Source organism: Columba livia, chromosome 9 (assembly GCF_036013475.1).
Source record: "Columba livia isolate bColLiv1 breed racing homer chromosome 9, bColLiv1.pat.W.v2, whole genome shotgun sequence".
Lineage (NCBI taxonomy): Eukaryota > Metazoa > Chordata > Aves > Columbiformes > Columbidae > Columba > Columba livia.
In genome coordinates, this window is record NC_088610.1 from 2,754,525 (window position 1) to 2,776,477 (window position 21,953).

Below are 21,953 nucleotides of genomic sequence, written 5' to 3' on the forward strand. Positions count from 1 at the left end.
CTATTTTTACATTTGATTGAAAATTCATTCCCAAAGTTACACTTCTCTTAAGGCTGAAAACTTCCCTTTTATGAGTTTTGTTTTTTCCTCAAAAAAAGTTCCTTTCTCACTATTTTTTTTTTCTTAAGATTGCATTACATATCTGTTCTTAGTTCTCCATACCTTTTTTCCTTTATTCTTTTCAAATCTCAGCTGTAGCTGCTTTCAAAAGATAACCAAAGCTAGCATTTCACAGGGAAAGACCATAGGCCTCATTCATTTTCTACATTGCAGGTAGTGAAAAGACAGAGTAGAAGGGTTAACCAAGCATTTAACATTGTTAAACTCAGAATTCAGAACCTCCAATATATTCAGAGTATTTCTGGAGAAATTTTGATTAGGCAAAATATGCATTTTGAACTCTGAGCTGCTACCAATAGAGTGATTGGTTTTGTTTCAGAAATATGCTGTAAGATGCAATTTTGGGGAGTGAGCTATATATGGTGTCTTTATAGATATACTACATAAATAAATGTGCATATAAGTAAATTTTATGCTGAAGGTACACAGGGATCTTAGTCTGAAAGTGCTGCATGTAATTCACAATATTTTAAGCAGTAGATGCAATGCATAGATGTCTTATGCAGTAAGTTGGGCGTCACAGAAAACAGAGTCAGAAAATTGGGACTTTTATTATAACAGAAATTGGACTTTGCCTCTAGAAGATGCCAAGACTCTTGAAAATCTCACTAGACAACTAATGAGTTACATTAAAACTTCTCAGCAGATTTGAAAAGAAAGCCTTTTAAGCCTCTAATTCTGTAGAAGAAAACGGTGCATTTATGAAATTAATAGGAGTATTGTCATTGATTTTGTGACCAGAGTTTTCCCCTCTATATTTCATGCCATTGGTTATAGCAGCCCTCTGCTATCTGCCCCTCATGCAGCTCTTGTGTGCTCTTATTCTGTCAGTAAGAGGATCTTGTACAAGCCTGTATGGACCTTCTGCTCTTGCAGACCCCAGTTCAAATGGAATTTGCCCAGAAATTACACCCATTTAGTGAACAGCAGCCTGTGATCCTTTAGGACTAACACAAAATGCATGGGAGAACACACCTACCTCGAAGTTCATAATGTGGAAATTGCTCTTAAGTCATTCTTAGAGTGAACCCCACATTTATTACAGAAATGTGTGTGTAAGAGTGATAGTTTCTTACCTCAGAGCTGTATAACCCTCACAGGTACATCTATTTAGTATAACATGTCAGCACAGATTAGATATAATTAAAAAGCTATAGCGGGCGATGTGCTGCCAAACCTGAGGGATGCGAACGCTGCTGACAAGATTAACAACATGGGGAAACTGGAATCCCTGCATTGATCGGCAGGTTGATAGGAAAGCTGCCATGGCAACGGGGATCAATATATTGTTTTCATCTATTGATCAGCTCTCTGGGCTTGGCTGGGAGATGTTGAGGATGCAAAGGTATTTAGACACCGCTTTAAAGCAGGATGTTCGGCACATGCTTGAAAATGTAATTGCGTTGTGCTTTGTCATTTGAACACTTACACATCCCATTCAATGTCTCATTTAAATTCTGTTTCGCTGCCAACATGTTTTATGAAGGTGCACTGAATAGCTCTTTTTTTAGTATGTGTCTATATCTATCTATCTTTCAAGAGGTACCCATTGAGGCTGGAAGTAGGGCTCCTACAGACCAACAGGAGATGAAGTCTGGGAGTGACTTGTCAGGAGTGAAAAGGTTTTTCAAGTAAAACTGACAGGTAAAGGGTCCATTCAGTAGGATGGTTCCTTCAGAAAAACCCGTTAATTAACGCTTGTCATCTGTGACAGTCACAGGTAATTCCCACACTAGCAGGTCTTTGCATGCACCAAATGGCTTCCCCTTATTCCCTTGATAACTGGACCATGTAATCTAATTTTGCCAGAACAGAACACGGTATCACTGTTTATGCCAGGTTTCAAAAGGTGTCAAAATGAGCAGAATGTTCCTGCAGCCAGAGAAGGGATGAGTCTGTAAAGCACCAGGAGCACACAATTGCCCCTCTCAGGACAAGCAGTATTGCACTGAAATGCAGCAATAAGTAATTAATGACAAACTGAGCAATCCTTCACACGCAAGTAGTAGAAGCCACTGTCTTAGTAAGAGAAAAACTACTTGTTCTTAAATGGGAATAGGCTAGGAAGTTTTGTGCAGGTATGGAATCAACAGTGACATAAGTAGTAATTCAAGAACACTTCCCATTTACCGGAAGATCAGAATTATCTATTAAAGAGAGATATATAGTAAGTGCTTTCCTTGAACACCACAAATGCAAATGTCCCAGCAATTACTGAGTCAATGTACACCCCATTGAAGCTGATAAAATTTCTGTGTTTGGGTTCAGTGAATCTACTCCTGTGTGTGTGAAACACGTCTGAGCTTCAGGACATCATGAAATAACTACTGCAGTTGACACCATCTTCTCAAGACTTAATTATCTTTGCTGCTTCATATGCACTGACTTTTTCCCCGAGATCCCTTGGTCAGACATGAAATTTGGAATGCCTTCAATTCTCGCTTCAATTCATACTGTGCAACTGAGCATATGTTTTTAAATATCTGAAAAGAGAAACGTGGCATGAAGGCTGAAATGATGTGTGCACACATGTATTAATTGATTAATTAATTGAGCAGGAAGCTTGAAATGGCCCAGGCATGAGCTCCTTTTGCAGCCATAATGGAGCTTACATATGCAATTTCATATTTCAGGACTCATGAAGAAAGCAATTGATGCTAATAACATTGGGATATTATGTGATCTTTCTGCAAACAGGGGTAATATTGACTCTAAAAGGAGAGATCTTCACCTAATTTCCAACAGAGGTCTCCAGGGGATTTTTCTGAAGGAAGAGAGTGTGGAGGTTCAAGTGAACTATCCGGGGGGGGGGAGGAAAATGATGCAGCAGGATGAGGAAGTTTTCTTCAAATATAATTGTAAAGTGACTTTGTGCTATGTGACTCACCAGTAACTCCCTCTTGTCCTTCGTTATCAATTTCTCAGTCTGTGTATCGATACTGGTGCCCTGATTCCACATGATGCCTCTGACAAAATTAATGATATAAGGGTGAGTTGCTCCTATAAGGCAGCTGACACTAGATTTGATATATATTTTTCCTACTTTATCAGCAAATACCAATCCCATCCCTTCTCTGCCTACTGTCTTAGATAAAACATTTCCTCCAATACGTGGCTTCACTGTTCCCTTCTTAGTTGATTATTTTTACAACTTCCAAGTTTTGCCAGTGTTAAATTTGTCATATTCTGTAAGACAGCAACTTTCCATTTTATATGTTAGAGTTTTCTGATGCTGAGGTTATAGCAGCATACATACCTTGTATTTTTCAGTCCTCACTGTACTGCTGCCTGCCATGATTGATGTACTTTTATATCTTGTAATTTGTTGGGTCTTGCCAACCTTCTCTCCCCTTCTTTTTCAAGAGCAAGAAAGACTCTCCCATAAAAACAGTTTATATATCAATCAACATTATATGTGAATTTGGTCTTAACATCTGTGAAAAGTGCAAGGTGTGATGATGCTCAGAGAATGTATAAAGCTGTAGAAAAGTTTGTTCCTACCTCAAGTCTATAAATATCCATTCTATATAAAAAAAAATTACAGTGCTGTCTCCATGGCATATAAGTGCTAAAGTTACTCCATAATACTTTTGGAAGGCTTTTCCTTGTCTGTGTAACTTGGATTTGTGTGTGTGTGTGTATATGCATATATATATATATATATATATATTTTTTGCAGCTACTATTGCTATTTTAGCTTTTTTTTAGCTGACTTTATTGTGTTGTAAACTTCTTTTTCTCTTTTGCTAGAAAGCTGGGTAAGTTCACTTCCCTTTGTATGGGAAACATGTGGTAAAAAATGTGTGACTATTAATTCAAGAAATATATAGTCTTGCATTTGCCCCCAGCCTACTTTCCATTTTGCCTTCCGCAAGCCTTTAAAAATATCTGTAGTACACTAAGAAGGCATTCAATTTGCAAAGGCAGTTTTTCAATTAAGTTTCTTTTCTTCATCAAAGTGTCAGCTGATGTCAGAAAAAAATTCAACATGCTAGTACCACAATGAAAAAATCCAAAAGGTATAGATAATTTTTAGAGATTATTTGCAATATGAAACCTGGAAAAAGATGGCTATTACCTTTGGAATAAATAATTGTTACAATAATAGGAATGATAATTCCGAGAATGAAAAGAAGAAAATTTGTATATAAATGTTGAAAAATGGAAAGCTAGAAAGAGGTGTTTTTCGAAACTTAAGTTTAAAAAAATTACTCAAAAAAAATGCAGAGTCATATGAATTGAAAACACAAATTTGACACTTTCTACTGGATCTCAGAAGATTTGAGTCTTCTGTCAGAATATAATGTATGAGCTAGAAAGCCTGAATCTGTATTTGAATGCAGATGCTCAGAGTATTTAAATCCAATCAAAACCATGTTTTTTCCAGGGTAGCTGGTGGCTGGACAGTGGTGCATTTGAAGTAATTTACCATTTTTAGCCTCAAAAAACTTCATTTGAGTCACATCTCAAAATGCCAAAGGATCTAATTTATTTCATAGGAACGCTAAATCTAGTTATTTTTATTAAACTATTTCATATTTTCATATGAAAACCTCTTAATTTAAAAATATTGATAGAAAACATTATATCCTTAAATATCCATTTTAGTTAATTTTGAAAATATAAAATAATATCTTTGAGTAGATTTTGTGTAACAAATGTATCCTTTCAACACTTAAAGCTGGGGATGTTTGGTCTTCTGTGTGTTTTTCTTTGCTGTGTTTCGTTTTTTGTATCCAACCAAGCTCCCAGGTGTTCAGCGCAATAAGTCAAAGATGGTTAAAGAAAAATATTGATTAAGAAACTACTAGAAGACAGACCAAGTTAGGAATGAAGTGATCATTTTTCTCCATGATGAAGGTGTCTCAGAGTCGTAGCCTCCAGTTTTGTTCTAGGGTGGCTTGGTTTAAATGTGTTTTTAATGAACTAAGGGAGAGTGTTAAAATCTGCCTATTTTTCTCCTATTGTTTATAAAATTATTCAGATTTATTTGGCTGAACAGGGAAAAGATGTTGGAGGCATCTAGAAGAGCCAGATGAATTAGTAGGAGGATAAAAGGTAAAACATGCAGATGCATTATTAAGGTTATGAAATGGTTAATGGATTTGGAAAGGGAAAATGATTCAACAGTGCTGGGTGCAAAACCAAACAAGGATTTTTTGCCTATTTTAGTTCTGCTCAGAAAAATAAAAAAAGGGTTAAGTGTTTTTAGATTACAGAAGGGAAACAAAACCTCAGTTATTATAGCAGAGCTTGAGAATCAACGACTGGACCTGTTTAAATCAGAAACAACCAAGACAGATGATTTTGGTGGTATTGATGGTACAGAGAAGCAAAGTTTCTCACACTTGCTGTGTTTCATAACTCAGGAGTCAAGGGAGACGCAAGCTGAACAGCAGCAAAAGTAAAAATTATTAAAGGAGATATTTGTGCTACGACAGGGAGAAATGTAACAGATTTAGGTCAGAAACAAATTAATAATCCTAGTGCCTAAAACTCACCCTTGAATCTAGGACAAGCAAATATTCTCAGGACCACATGTAACATCACAGATGGTCAGGGAAATACATTTTTATTATATATATATATATATTTGTATATATATTTTGGTTTTTAAATTTCTGGCTTCAGCCATCTCTTCCAGGAGATGTCATCACCTCCTAACTTGAGTGACTTCCATGTGAGAATCCAGTCAGAAGAGATACTAATTGGATCAAGCTTCTCAATGAAGTCACACACACACAGCGTCAGATATAATTGTGTCTATTTCTTACACACCTCGATGTCATATTTTGCCAAAAGACCTTTGTTTTGATGAGGAATCAAAGACACCACATCTCCCAAGTTGCTACAAATATTTCTGTTCTATGGTCCAGTGATGGCAAGGGATCTTGAGATATGATTGCTCCTCTAGTGAGGTGGTAAAAATGGATAATGAGATGCTGTGATTTCTGAAGACTTACTAAGAGCTATTGTGGTCAATTGCTCCATATGATCTTGCTTACAAGATTTCTAGACTTAACAATCAATGAGAGTCATGACTCATGTCCTGGTATTTTCCTGACTACTTTCTACTCTTTCAGCACTGTAATTTCTCATACTGCACTTAAAAAACTGGCTTTTTTTTCAAAAGTCATTTCTTGAAGTGGTTGAGGTGAATATTGCTATTCGAGATCAGCCCTCGAAAGAAATCAGGTTTAAACTCCAAGTGAAAAATGCTTTACTGATATACTGCAACTTGAGATTTTAACAATATATTCAGCTGCTATTTTCAGGCTGTTCTCAAAGACTTTAGGGTTCATCCTGAAACATCCTTAGAGATTTGGTAAAGCAAATGCCGAAAATGCCAGTATGTGCTTTACAAATGCAGAGTAGAAGTACGTTTCAAACCAAAAAGTTGATCTGCTCCTATGAGGAAAAGCTATGTTTAATACATTGGGGATAATTTTTACAATGAGAGCTCGTGATCAGATCATTTTGCTATTAACTTTGACGAGGCTGAGCAGACATTCTTTAATTTTGGTGAAAACTCTGTGCAGTTTTAGGTATTCTCTGGCATCTTTCCTAAGGGGGCAGCTGTTACAAACACTTGATTGCTACTTGGACGGCTACTGTTAGTTGCTTTGTTTGTTATTGCAGAATCAATTGACTTTAGAAGCAAAACTTCTACCACTCATTATGTCCTCCTTGGCCTCTTGTCATCTCATTTCTTACCAATCAAATTTAATGTACTTTACATCAATGTATTAAACCCCATTGAAACGTGTAGTGTTGTTCTCTATTCTAGTAGATCCCTCTGGAAAACGAATCAACATATAGAGTTCTGATTAGGGGCATTGAATCAGTGGGTTCATTTTACATCGTTGTAGTAAATCTGTAAAAAAAAGAAATCTAAAGTCTTCCATCATGTTGAAGATTTGAAAGCAAAATTTTAATACAGCCAAGGAAATAAGACCAGTCAAGTTTTGTGGGCCCCTTGATCATCCTCACGCTTGGATATGTGTGAATGTCTGACATAAAGAACTGATACTCTTTCCCCTTGAGCTGCCTTTCAAAAGGGATTAATCTGATTTATTTCATTGAATCCTTGAGATCTATTCAAAGACATCGTGTGTTTCAAGAGGAATGTAAAATTCTAGAAAAAAAAACTAATTCTGCTGACGACTCCCAGGTAAATCACCTCTATGAATTATATTTAGCAGCGTGCTGTGCTTCTGAAGTGGTGAAACAAATTTGTCTGGCTTTTCAATGGGGTTCAGTAATGATGAAAATTGATGCCTTGAATGCAATTTTTTTGTTGTTTTGTACTGCACACTCTGACTTTATGAACTCTTGAAAATTGCTATAAATACAGTGGTGTACAATACAGCGTAACCAGAGGAAAGCATAAAACTATTATATGTATTTTACAGTTATATATGCATTATGCTTGAAATGCTTATTTAAAAATTTGGATTACCCATTGTATCTCTGTAATGCTCAAAACATGAGAGAGAGAACAGAGACTATGAGGGATTGTCATTCAGATCTGGAATGTCACCAGTCCGAGAGAGGAATCTAACAGGTGAAGACAAATATGCAACTGCATAAAAATAAGTGTTTTGACCCCTACATGTGTCAGTCATTCATCCTGCCTATAGTAAAGTAACACACCTGACAAAATATTGAATTTCATTGTTCCACGATGTTACTCTTAGATGCTCCTAAATAACCCTTGTTGTTACAGCTGCCAAGACACACCTGATAAAACATGTTTTGATTCAGTTAATCATCCTCTTCTCTGGAGTCATAAAAGTAAGGCAACAATTTGTCTTTTCCGAAGGGTAGGAAATAGAACGTAAAGCTTCTAAGTCTGTTGTGGTGTTAGTTATTGGGAAACTGTTCCATGCCTCGTTTGTACAAAATCTGGAAACAGAGAGGAGAACAGATACTTTGGGGTGTTCGCTAAACTGCGCAGCCCTAGATCTCTTCTGGAATTGGGCAATTCAGTCTAGAAAGAAGGGGATAACATCCCCTCTGGATATGTAGCCCTGTATCTTGACCTTCTTCAAGGTAAAGGTTAAGGTCTACAGTTAGGATTTGGGCACAAATTGGAAATGGTTTGAAATGATGGCTAAAAATTATTTTTTTCCATCAATTCTTCCTTTGGATAGCTAGCTTTCTGGTTATTTTCTGAAATTTAAAAATGTTTGTCCTGGTCCACATGACTGTTTGCCCTTTGAGGCCACTTATCTTTCGTGGTTTTGATGTCCAAGGCAAGAATCAGACCTCTCTGAGCATGAGAACACAGCATCTGAATTAGATAAGGGGTTTTTTTTAATCGTCTCATGCAAGTTTCAGAAGCCCTTCAATTGGCAGGAGAGATCAGGATAGACAAACTTTACCTGGGGGTACTGGTGCAATTTCTGTATTGGGGGTGAAGGGGGAAATAAATGACAACCTTTGGTTGTCCTCTGGCAACATCAGCAAAGAGCGTTTGCATTTAATACATCATGCAAGGTTTGGAAGAAGAAATTAGATTAAGAAAGAACTGCTTATCACATGAGACTTCTTTCTCAGGGAACTCTTCAATCGTAGTTTCTTTAGTAACTGGAATATGTCCACTGCTGGGGTGGAGTTGTTTTTCATAGGAAGATCATTATTTTTGCTTTTGAATTCCATTCGTTATTTCTACAAGTGTCTTTTATGACCCACCTCCCTGTTTGATTGCACATATGTCTTGGTGCACTTTTCACCAAAAAGATTCCCAAAATAGTCATGTTGCAGGTAAATGATAGTTAAAAAAAAAAGTCTACTTCAAGGATAGTATCTGCAAGTGTATGAATTCTCCTGGACATATTGGATGGCTGCCACCAGCAGGAATGTCACTATTTAGATGTGAAGTTTGAATGTGTGCATCTGCCACAGTTTCTCAAAGCCTGCAGACTACAAGCTTATTTCTCGTGTGGTGATTTGCAGTGACCTAAAATACAAGGGGTGTAAGTTATTTATGTATATTTAGTCTTACATGATTAAATCCTGAAATCATAAACTCTTGGAAACAGCAGTTTAATTTTGTATTATTGCCCAAAACTGCTTCCGTTTTTTAAAATGTCTGAAAGAATATAATCAAATCCTACAAGTGGCCTAAGTAAGAGACACTGCTTTGCTGGAAAAATGAGGGAAAAATCATTGGCCAAGCACAGATTGTGCCTTGAGGGCTTGTGTTGGACTCGCTGTCATTTGCGATGTTGTTTCCGTACTTTTCTCTGTGTGAAAGGGGACACTGAGAGTATTTTAATCCTCTCTTCTTTGATCACTGAGCACAGAGAAAGAGGTTTCTACAATCCTTTAAAAGGCCGTGTTTTTCCTTGCACTGAAATGTGTTCTCTGTACGCTCCCATGTAAAAATCTATTATATTTTCGCGAGGATCAGAACAGTGCAGAAACACTACATGTAGTTTGGTTCATTGTGCTAAGTAAGCTGTTTTAAACAGCTGATGCTTTGATCTGACTTGCAGATGAGATAAACAAGCATTTCCAAGCATTTTGACTCATTCTTACTTGCAAGAATAAGGCATTGTCTGTAAACAGTGGGTCTACTGGTTAGCATAATATATTTGCATAAATAATACATTAAAAATGACAGTTTGCCTGTTTTCCTCCTCCCCTACTTGAGTCGTTAAACCAGATTGAATTGCAGTGCATGCATGATTTAAAAAAAAAATCTATTACTAGCAGTTAAAGTAATTAGAGATATTGTTTAGAGTAGATGGAGAAACACTTGTGAATATGGCAAAGGTATTCACAAATCACAATATTAAATTAATGATAACCCCTTTTTTTTATTCAGTGTTCTATTTGTTGTTCTGTATCTGCCGTTATAAATCATGCAGGATGTTTCTCCATCTTCTAAGATAAACAGGAGTGGCTTTTGCTAGGTCATGAGTTTAGGAATTCATTTTTGTGGAAAACATCTGGTTTACATGCTCACCTTCACCCCAAGTGAGAAATGGCATGAGGAAAACATCATTATCATTGGAACTGTGCTTGGTGATTTGTTCAGAAACCATGTCCTTACTGAAAAACATGAATATTGCCAACTGCAGAAATAGCACAGTGATTTGGAAGCAATGGAATGACATGTTTATAAAAAAAAAAAAAAAAAAAAAAAGGTTTGCAGAAATAAAAATTTAAAGCTTGAATTCTAAATACTTCCTCCTGTGCATTATTGATATTACAGGCAGTAGAAATGAAACTGCTGCAGCCCATGGTGTTGCAGCCAAGGTGCTCACGTTGCCATGGGCAAGCCCATGGAAATGGTCTTGTAGGTAAGTGATCACAGCCTGAATAAGAGCCATACTACTGAGTTCTGAGAAGCTTGTATTAAAATGCATAAAGCTGCCTTTTCAGGACAGTTCTTGTAACTATTTTTCTCTCTTTGATCTGTGTTGTGAGCCATTCTTCAGAAAGAGGCAGGAAATTATTACATTGCAACAAAACAGGAGAGCTGCCACGTATCATAAAGGGTCTATTGGTTTCCTTTATGTTCACAAGAATGGTGAATTTCTCTTTCTAGGTTGGCACTGCTGTCCCTGCTGATGCAGAGGTGAGGAGGTCACTCTGACCCTCCACATATACACCTTAAATAAGGTTTCTTGGAAGCTTGATATTCCCTTCATGCATTGTATCATCCACAACCATCCCATATCTATATTCCTTTGTTCTGTCTGGCCTTGGCACCACAAAGCCTCTGTCTTGCAAGAGGATTGACCTGGCTCTGGAGAGTATTTGAATACCTATGAAAACTTCTTTCATCGTGTCTTTGGAAGTAAAGAATGGAGGAGAGGACTGGGGCAGGAAGATGCTTTGGTTGAAAGCTAAGGTGAGGGTTTAATTTCTAGTCGCTGAAATAATTACTTTTGCCTTTTACAAACACATCTTCAAATTTCATTTTGGATCAAGCAAAGTAGCATAGACTATCAGTAGATTTTACCTTTTAGGCTGCATTTTTTTATATACTTGGATTTCTTGATGCATTTGATGTGATTTCAAGAGGCAACATAGCTGTGGAAAATGGGCTCTTAAATGCAACTTTCATTGAACTTAATGTCTTTGTACTACATTCAATTTTAGATTTACTACACTTTTAGCATTTTGCAACTAGAATCTCGCAGTGTAGAAAACTTGTACTGTTGGTAATACAGGTATTTCCCTTGTTAGCTCTAGCTTACGGTTTTTATGTTTTGATGTAATGAACTAGTTTAAAAGCCAAAAATGCTGTTTTCAGGTTCCCCTTCAGTGGCTGCCCAAGAAATAAATTTACTGTCGCACAAAATGTAAACCGAAAAAATGTAATAGAAAAAGTTTTAATTCTCAGGAGCTTGAAGAAATGTGGTATCGCAGCTGTGCCTAATTTTCACACATCTCAGATGAAGGGCACAGACTGATTTATAGCAAACTCTAAGCAGGAAAAACTCAAAAAATGAACAAAATAGGCTGTAAAATTCAAATTACTTTTTAATATGATGGTAGTTGTGCCAGTCTCTGATTTGATATAGACAAGGAATGGGAGGAAATGTGCCCGTCTGCCCTGGACACAATGACCCACCATAGCTACAAATTCTGTTTTCCTAAATAAGAATATGCTATGAAGCTGCAGAAGAACCCAAATTTGAAATTCGTTTTATGGTTCTGGGGAAGACTAGTGGGTTCTGCACCCATCCTGCTGCATACCACACCAAGAGGTGATAGTCCCAATTGGATCAAACAGAAGGCTCTTCTGAAGTTCCAATTTACCAAATCGGCATAAGCATATCTGAAATCTATAGTATATCCCTTATTTGTGCCATAGAACACTTCTTTCAGTTTTGCAACTGCGCTTTTAATTCCAACTGTACCTTTCATGAGTTGACTTTCAGATGACAATTAATCGCTGTTATTTAGGAAAAAAAATTAAAAGTGTGTAAACCATGACAAGTCTGTAATTTGGCAAAGATGAAAACACAAGTTCAGAAAAAATAGATCCAAACTCTCCCCTTTTGTCCCCCTAAAATGTCCCTTACTCTACAATAAACAAAAACAGGATTAGGAAGCACTACCTGTCTTGTGACTGATTTCAATACCAATCAGAGTGTAACTTTACCTCCCAATTAACTTCTATTCCATGGTTAGAAAAATCTTTTATGGGTTTGCTCTCACGTGAATTTTCTCACAGTTCCAGTCTTTACCTCGGTAGGATCCTTTTTAGGGTTTTTCTCTGCTCTTTAGCAATGAGTTGGGTTGAAATGAGTCAATGTGTTCACAGTTGTGAGGGTGTGGGCAGGAGGACCTGCAGGCAAATGAGAGATGCTATAGACAGACTAGATGTGAAAATGTACACATTAGGAAACAGGGCTGCAAAATGACTACAAAACTTAGCAGTTGCTCCTCTTAGACTAAAACAGAGATTTTACACCAAACTTTACATATATTCCTGCATAAGACAGGTACATAGATGAAGTGAATGTGGTTTCTACGTTGAATATAATGGCACTGGACAGATATCGGTCATTGCTAAAATCTATTTTGGGCTGTTCTGGTGGTAAGGATTTAAATCAGGAACTGGAATTTAAACATTTTAAAATGGTTTTCAAAAAGACCTTTGGAAATTTCATCATCAGTCTGGGTACAGGGAGGGTTTCAGAGGTGGGAGCAGCCAGGGAGCTGTTTGGAACAGTTGGTTCCCATGTGGGTGGTGAACAGTTGTGGAAATAACTTATTTTAAAAAAACAGTGCAGTATGTGAATTCAGAATACAGTAAAAGCTTGTGGTTTTTTTTTTTTTCTCTCTTTTTTATTATTATTTATTTTACCAGAAATTTCTACCCATACGTTTGAAGAAAAAATATACCTCAGGGTACTTCAGGTACAATGTGCAATAACAATTAATCTTTAAATGGGAAATAATATGAGTAATTCATCATTACCGACTACCAGAGCAAAAGTTCATAGCAGTTTCATTTTTAGCCATTAATACACAGGCTAATCATTAACATTCATTACTGAGGAATGTATTGGTTATTATATTATTGAGTTATTATTGCATTATATTATTGAGCTGTTATTCTGAATACACAGCATGCTAAATGAGGTATTTAATTGTAACTTATTGCTTCATTGCTCCGTATTCTAAAGACACAATACAATATTTCACAGCTTTGGTTGTTTATATCTTACACTTTGATTTTCTACCATGCATTTTTGAAAACTCTTTCCATAGGACCTGTGTTGCTGTTCACTGTTTTACTCCAAATCACCATTTTGATGAAACCTGTAAGAACTGAAGATTGGAGGATGATAGTTTAATGTTTCTTGAAATGACATGTGATGCTTGGAAGAATCACAGGACTTGTATTAGAGCCTTCATGCGTGATTCCAGAATATCTTTTTGTATGGGAAAGCTGAGGAAATTAACAACTTTTTCACTTTTAGGGGGATGAACACATATACCTCTTCACTGCTAAGAGCACAATTTTAGCTTCCTAAAGAAAATGACTGTTAATATGTTACTATTTTATAAATGTATATCTACTGATAAATGTGGGATATCCATTTAGGATTATGTTAATGGTAAAGTTCAGCTTCACAGGCAACAGAATGCTAAAAGTCATTGGGTTTCAGACCTGGGTGTGATTTGGGTATATGTAAAACTTGATAAAGTGGGTCACAGAATGACAGATGAGTGACTGGAATACAGGCTGGAGATTTGATCCTTGCACTCTGCAATACAGGAAATTTACTCCAGTGTTGGAAGATATTAAATTTCTGAGCTTACAAATTGATTATGTATCTGCATAAGGGAATATTAAATTCAATATACCATCTGAAAGCCAGGGCTCTTAACAGCTGTGAAAATCAATACAATATTGTTGCAGTTTAGTTGGTTGTGTGAAATGAGTTTGTGGTCTTGGCGCAGTTCTTAGCTCTTGACAGGGACCTGGGGCACCAAACCACACATCAGCTCTGTGGTTTTTGATCTTGTCTTTCATTTCAACAGGGAAGAATGAAAATGGAAAGTGAATTCAGGTACTTACATGGGAAGCTGGCATGACCAGGGAGCCAAGTGAGAGATATTAATCTCAACCCAAAAATACTGCATTTTCAAAGTCTAGGAAGTTGACACAGTTGACTCTTAAAATTTATCCAAAGAATGTTCTCAGCAGTGGGGATCCCAGTAGCAAGAATATTGGGGGCGGCAAGGAGGAGGGGTTTGTGGAGCTCAGACCTGTATAATCATCATGCTTTTGCTTCTGTCTTCAGTGATTACAGAGTTGAGGTCACTGGAAGAGCAGAAAGGAATAAAAAGAAGGTTAAAAGGAGACGGTTCTAGTCATAAAAGTTGCAGGAGAAGCATGACTCGTTTTACTGCTGTAGAATTCCCTGGGTGCTTGAGTGACTTCACTTCTTAGGAGGAATCTGAGAGCTGTTTTGGAAGGGGGTATTCTAAGTGAAATCTGTGAAGTGCTAAAAATAGATTTCCTCTCCAGTTACTTTAAGTTTTCTGGCTTTGGTTTAGGTAAATTATGTTTGACATTCCTGTCTTCTGTGTCATATCTATGGGAGGTCTGGTTCTTAAAAATATGTGCTCTTATGAGAAGCAGGAAGATTTCTGTTGGCTTTTCCCTTCTGCATGAGAGTTTGTTCCTGCTGTTCTGAAACTTCAGGATCTTCTCCTCCTGCATCCCAGGGACACGTACATGGAAAAGATGTGCTGACATAGCTCTGCAAGGAGGCCATACTATTGTTGGATGCACTTTGGTGTCGTGAGCCTGTTTACTGTACAGACACGCACTGGAAATATGGGAAAACTTGTACGGGAAAGCTTCTATTGTCCCTTACAAAGGCCTGTCCCCAGGCAGTACAAGCCAGCCCCAAGGTAAGGAGGGAAAGCAGAATACCCAAAAGATGCTCAGGAACATATCCTCAGTGATTTTCTGCCTTCCTCCAAACATCGTAATATTTTAGTATATAAGCCAACACTGCTTCTCCCCTCCAGACTAACTGAGTTCCTTTTTTTTTTCCAAGGTAAGCTCTTAGAAGTCGCCTTGCTTTGATATTCCGTATATAAAAAATACCCCTATATGCTAATGACACAATCCTTCAACAGAAATGAACTACTGGTGCATAAAAGGTTTTTCCTGGCAGTACAGTACCACTTACAGAAGCTCCGTCTCTTTTCAGAAGGCTCAATTACCTTTCTGAAACCACAGGGACATCACAAGGATAATGCTGCCTTTCAAGAAATCCCTCTCTTCAAGCTTCCTACTGATGGGAACCCTGTGTTGCTGAAAGGTGGCAATTAATCCTTAAACAAAGATATATTGCTTGTCATAGGTTCCTGCTGGTCTCCAGTTACACAAGAGCCATTTCTATCCTCTAAAATCTGACTTTCTTATGTTATTGTCTGCTCCTGTCTTATAAACATCTGACATGTATTTTCTTCCAAATAAGAATTTCTTTTTCATTTTAGCATTGTGGCAGCTCTAGGAGGTGTTTTTTTTATTTCGTAGCACCCCTCTGGATGAAGAGTTAATAGTAAGATTAAATTCCCTAAAGCAATTTTCTTTGATATCCACACCCTCTCCTTGTTCTTTTGATACAATCAGAAGTTAGAGATGGATAAAAGCTCCTCAGTTACAAGTTCATCTCCTGTCAGTTCAAAAGTTGTTGTTTATAGCTTATTTCCAGTGTTTTGACCAATCTGCTATTTCAAAGTTTATTGTAGCTGTCTGTTAAGAGATAGAAGTTTCTCCTGTTATTCAGCCTAAATTTTTGTTCTCCTTATTTCATCACCTTTTCCCTCCAGTCCCCCCATTTCTACTTTCTTGTGGTTTGAAAGTAGGGAGCCAAACACCATTCATAATTGCAGGAAATAAGCCTTCCTGGGAAGAAGACAACTAATTGTGGAGGTCTCATGTAAAGTGTGTAAAGTTTCAATTCTTGATCTTTAAGACACAACAGATTTCCTCCTAGATATGAAACATAAAGGCTGCTGGAAGAAAAGTGCAGCCTCACGATCCTGTTGTCCCTCAAATTGCTCTAAGGCACTATGTCTGGCTGAGCAATGTGAGACAAATTAATCTGACAACTGTTGGCCTCTTTATGGGGTTTTCAGGGTTCTTTTTTGATTTGTGCATGATAAACATTTGTGGAGGAGAAACTTAGACAATTCTGCTTGCACTTTTCACTGCCCCTCATAGGGTTAGCAGCTGGCAAGGCCACAAGCAAGTCAGGAATATGTCCTTATGTTGAAAGGGAATAAAACGTTGATGCTTCTGGAAAATGGAGTTGTAGGACATGCCCTCAACCATGAGCCTTCCAGTTGAGTCCCTTTTTGAAGGAGCAGAGCTGCCTTCCAGGAGGATTGTCCTCCAGCCCTGGAGGGAAATGGGAGATGAGAGGCAAGTTGTAGCAGATGGAAAAGCCAAATCTTGTGTGTGGACAGCAGTGTTATGGAAATGTGGGTGAAACGGCAGGTGGGAGAAGGTTAATAAGCAGTGAGAGATAAAGGAAGAAGAAATCAAAGTATAGAGAAACCTCTTATCTATCTCTTTCAGTCCTTTGGTTTAGAGTTGCTAGCTCTGGTTGGCCTCCCACTTTCTTTCAAACCTATTCATAGCGATTTATTTAACACTTCTGTTTGCTTTAAAAACTGAAAGTACATCAAGGCTAAATATAAGCATATCTCCAGCTCTTTGTTCTCTCTTACAAAGGCTGTAGCTAAGATTCTTCGCTACCTTGCACCTTGAGATACTAATTACACGTGTCAAACTAAGTGTGGACTGCTCCCACCAACATCAGAGGATTTTGTTTGATGTCTTACACCTTCCCTCCGCAGACTGAAATCACTGCCAGAGGTGCAAGACTGACTAATACTTACCTGTTTATATTGATGGAAAGCTCTCTGATTAAAGCACAGCATAGAAACAGTGCACTTGGGATACACTTCTTGCTTTGGACATGCTGCTTTTATTAATTTAGGTAAGTTGCTTAACCATTCCTGTTCCAGTCCATCTCTTGTGAAGTGTGGCCAGATGCACATGCAGTGTTTACCTGAGGGCAGTTTGCAAGTTTAGTTCCATCACGATTGTCATGTGCTTTTTTATTCTTGTGGTAGATGTGACAGAAAGAGAAAACATTAATATTTAAGGTAAGCGTTACACATTTTTTCACTGTTTTTTTTTTTTTCTTCTTTCCATAAAACCTCCCTAATGATCTATTTCCTCAGTACCTAAACAACTGCAATCATGTTGTGCCTCCGTGATGCGACGTGTTAGCCAGTGTTCAGCACTCTAGAGCAGATTTAAACTCCCTTGTGCTCTGCTGATGTCTGTCCCTGCATTTCTTTGCCCTGTTCACTCTTTAATGTCCAGCCAGGACCCCAATTCTATGGAGACTCCCTCATCAACCTGTTTGCATCGGTCAAGGTTAAGCACAGTTAGGAAACTTGAGATTCCAGCTCATACGCTTCTTTAATTTAACCGCTCTTTATGTCTGTCTGCTCTTCTGTGTAAATAATAAATAATAACAATGATAATCCTAAAGAAGACATTTCCCCTTTGAACATAACCTGCAGCGCTGCAGAAGCGAGGATAGCAAAATGTACCATTGTGTTTAGAGAAAAGGGACAAAACTACGTGTCTTGATAAAGCGCCGGGGCCATCCGTGTGTGGTAAGTTTACTGAGGACTGGGTATAAGCCTTCAGGAAATGTCTTATAGTAAACAGGTTTCAAAGCAGCAGCTGTCTCTATTTCAAATGTCTGCAATAAATACTGTAAATGTAAATTGCTATTATAAAATGCAGTAATTTTGATTTCCAAGAGTTTTACTTTCCTATTTTATCCTGCTGTTTATACCCAGCCGAGAGCTGTAGCAATATAAAAATACACATATTTGTTCAAATGCTCACTAATACACTGTTTAATTCAAATTGCTTTAAAATAGCTTCCTAAATTCTATTTCATTTGGTTATTTTTGGATTTATTACTGCTTTCATTCATAAAACTGCTGGAATTGCAGACCTTCTATTTTTCTTTACTACAATAAGTTGTATACAAGTATTCTTGATTACTTTCCTGTAGTTCCTTGTGAAATAATAAAATAGCGGCTTTTTATGCTCTATTTAAATTTTGAGTGCCAGCCAAGATGCTTCTCTCCCTGTTTTTAGCATCCATTTAAAGTGAGTTTTCTAATCAGCTATGCCCTCCACATCATAAAGCCTCCCCTCACTATCTTTGCTGATAACTCCAGATATTTTTCAGGCTAGGAAATTATTGGTTATGCTTCCCTAGTCGTGTTTCCCCCAAGAATCTAGCCCTTAGGAAATTCATGCTCTCTATTCCTATTCCCTGTTCTCAAGAAATATATAGATTTTGTGAGCAGATGGTTACATGTAATTTCAAAGGTCAGCGTTCAAGGTTAGAAAACTTTAACTGAATACTTCCATGCTCTACAACTTCATTCACCTTTATTTTCAGTAAATATATTTAATTGAACTTAAGCTCGTTTTCTCTCTAAATGGTCTTTCTTACTTTTCAGTAAAAGCCCTGAAAGGATAACATTCAATTTTAAGTGCGAACGTTAGTTTGCATCAAGACTAGTGTTGATTTGAAAGAGGTTTCAATACTTAAACAATGCGTGTGTTCAATAAATAACAGGATGACTTTGCACACTTAAAACTGTAGAAGACAGATAAATATATTCTTGCATGCATGTGCACATATATGTCAAAAAATTTACAATTTAAACTATGGGTGCTGTGCAGAGGGAAGCGAAGCCCTTTTCACCCTTCTCGCAGCTCCTCATGGTCCTAGTGTTTGCTCCTCCAGCAATGCTGAACTGTGACAGTTCTGTGCAGTGTCTCTGATTCAAGTCACACGAGGTAAAAATAAGGCAGAGTGACTCTGGAAAATCAGAACATGACTGTGAGGCTTCAAAGGATGGGGAAAAAAATGCAGAACTTAAAGTAACCCCCTTCAAAACCGCAATGTATCCCTCAATCATCTTCTCTTGCAACAAATTTCTGAGAAATTACAAGCAAGCAAATGAATTGAAAACTGAAATGCACCTCCGCACATCCTATTTTTTTGTTATATTCCCTAATCAGCAATGGACTGATGTTACGAATGAAAAACTTGGATTATAACTGTGAAAATAAACTCTGACAAGAAAACATCCACGTGCAGTTGGATCCAAAGAAGCGGTGCTTAACTCGGGCTGTAAAATGAAAAGACAGTCAACGGCAGAGAGAACTCATCATTGCGTGCTGGGTTGTTATGCTCATATTTGACCGTTCTCAAGCATTCAGATGTGCAATGTGATTTCCGAAGATGCTCTTAAAAACTGATGCACTTTTAGAAGACGCTACAATGTGTATAACCCCACAAATGTTCAATAGATAATCCTGATCCTTTCTCTCCTACCTTCTTCTTATGGTTAAACAGTATTAAGGCCTTTATTCGTAAGACCTTTTTTTCTATGTTTTCTGAGATATACCAGAGAAGCCTTTATGTTAAATACAGTATAAATGTTAATATTGTAGTTGATCTTTGTATTTCATCTTGTTTACAAGAAGCTCTGTTTTTTAAAGAATGGCTCTAAAATTGTAATCCGGCTCATGCAATAAAGTTGAATAGATATGAAAATGCTTCTATCCTTTCAGCAGTACCTTTAGCAACCTTTCTTCATTCTACTATTTCCAAGTTCAGTTTGCTCCTTATTTATAGAAACAAACTCTGTAAATCTCTTAACAGACCAGCAACATGGGATTGTGATTGTTTTTCTCTTTGTTCCAGTATAGTTTTGAGGATAAGAAATCTATTATAAGGCATGACAAGGACAATATCTCAGGCTTGCATTGCAGACACAGGGTTAAAATGTTTTTTATGCCATGAGTTTCACTGTAACTTGCAGTTGCACCGATACGCCATCATCGTAGTCTTTCACTCTTTCCTCTGCTGCCTACTACAACTCTTCCTCTTGCTTCAGCTGGTTTCATCCCTTTTTTCTTTTGTGTTTGAAGGCAAGGTCAGAGAGCCACTCGTCGGCACAGGCTCCCAGCAGAGCAGGAGATAGCTGACGTGGAAGCCACTCTGAGCTGTGCGGGGGCACGGAGGATGCTTGAAAGGGAAGTTCTAACAGGAAAGAAGAAAGCTGGAAGGACCCAAAGGTTTAAGGCATAACCCTTTGGAAACTAGAGGTCAGCTAAAGGTTTAAAATTGTATATAGTTTTCTTCTGCCTTTGAGGGAAAGTTCCTTTAGAGCCCAGCTGGAAGAAAGGACTCAAAGTGATGGGAGGGTTTGCAAGAGCGCTGGTTTTTCTGCATTATCATCGGTATTGCACAGTTTGCAATATCCAGAGTCTTTTACTTTGCTGTTCAAAAGTCTGTGGAGAGAAGAGTAAATTACACCCTTCAATGACAAATTGACTGTATGAGTAAAGCGCACACACGAAAAATTAATTATAACAACTTTGGCTCTGAAGCTTTCCTCCTTCTTTCCTCCACCCAAAGAACGACTGAGGGAACATTGCCTATAGCAGCTTCCAGAACTGTTAGTTCTCACTTCATGTAGCTACATGTTGTGCTTTGAACGTAGGTCATATAATGTGGAGAGGTGAGGATGCTTTGAGCTGGGTACCTGAGATGGCTCCACAACCCACTGGGCTGAAGGGACCATGAGGCACTCTGAGTCTTTATGAGTAATACAATGTACTCAGGTGAAACACATCAAATAGAAACTCTCCATTTAAAAAATTCTAATCTACAAACTCTTTGTACAAAAGATTGTGCTTTGGCAAGTTCTTTAGGTTTTCGCCTTTTCTTTTTTGGCAGCACAGTTGCAAAAGAGTGATCCTCTGACATTCTGCAAAGAGCTGTAACCTGATTTTCTGGTTCAAAACTAATTTTGGTTTCAAATATGACCCAAACAGACATACAAATCTTACTTAAACTTGTCAAATGCTGGGTAAAATATTTCATTTGATAGAGACTGACATTTTTAACCAATATGTTTGATTTGTAAAAATGTTTTCAATTCCAGTTTTTTCTTACAAACTGTGAAGGGAATAGTTTTAGACATGTCATTGCATATCTCAGTGCCCAGTGATTCACTGGAACACTTTACACATGTGATATATGACATAACCAAATCATGGGGCTTTAATTGCTTATATTTTGTAAATGCAAGGATGAGATTTTAACTATTAAATTAAAATTATTAAAAGATAGCATCTACATTACAAAATTCAGAAATCTGACAAGTTTCCTGAAATCAGCTGAACAAACTTCAGCTGTGTTTAGGCAGAAAACCCAAATATGTGAAATTTGTGGTTTCACCTCTATCCCTATTTCTGATCACTTCTTAAGTAAGAAAGAAATCCTTCCTTCATGTGAGGTATCCCTGAATACACAGGCAGCTCAATTGACGTTGAAGAGATTAAGTTTGCACATTTAAGACCTAAATTATAGTATTTTGAGCCTGAATTACTTGGTCTTTTTTATAACCTTTATATGTGTATATATATATTGGTCAGTCTAATTTAGAAAGCAGAGTAGATTGCACACCCTTACATTTCTAGAAAAGCTATATTATAGTGACTTTGGTGATTTCACCTTTGTACCCATTGTGAGATACTTCACAATCACCCTATCCAAAACCTGAAATATTTGGCTGTGAAAACCTGTACAACCAGTACTGGTTTTTGCATTGTTTTTGTGAGAATTGGTGAATAATTATTTATGTACAAAAGGTGGGGTTGTTGTTTTTCTTCTTTTCTGAAGTGTAACTCTAAAAAGAGAAAGTGTTGAGAAAGA

The 21,953-nt window shown here is 37.4% G+C and overlaps 1 long non-coding RNA gene across 2 annotated transcripts in view; it reads left to right on the forward strand.

Annotated features, from left to right (window-relative positions):
• LOC135580229 (uncharacterized) overlaps positions 1 to 21,953 on the forward strand; it is a 112,098-nt gene that overhangs the window by 65,706 nt on the left and 24,439 nt on the right. The window contains exons 1-2 of one of the 2 annotated variants that reach the window (XR_010474578.1): positions 16,274 to 17,120; positions 20,162 to 20,338. The exons of the other annotated variant lie outside the window; for it this stretch is intronic. This is a non-coding gene — a long non-coding RNA (uncharacterized LOC135580229). Of the gene's footprint in view, positions 1 to 16,273; positions 17,121 to 20,161; positions 20,339 to 21,953 lie in introns of those variants that run through there. 2 annotated transcript variants of the gene reach the window in all.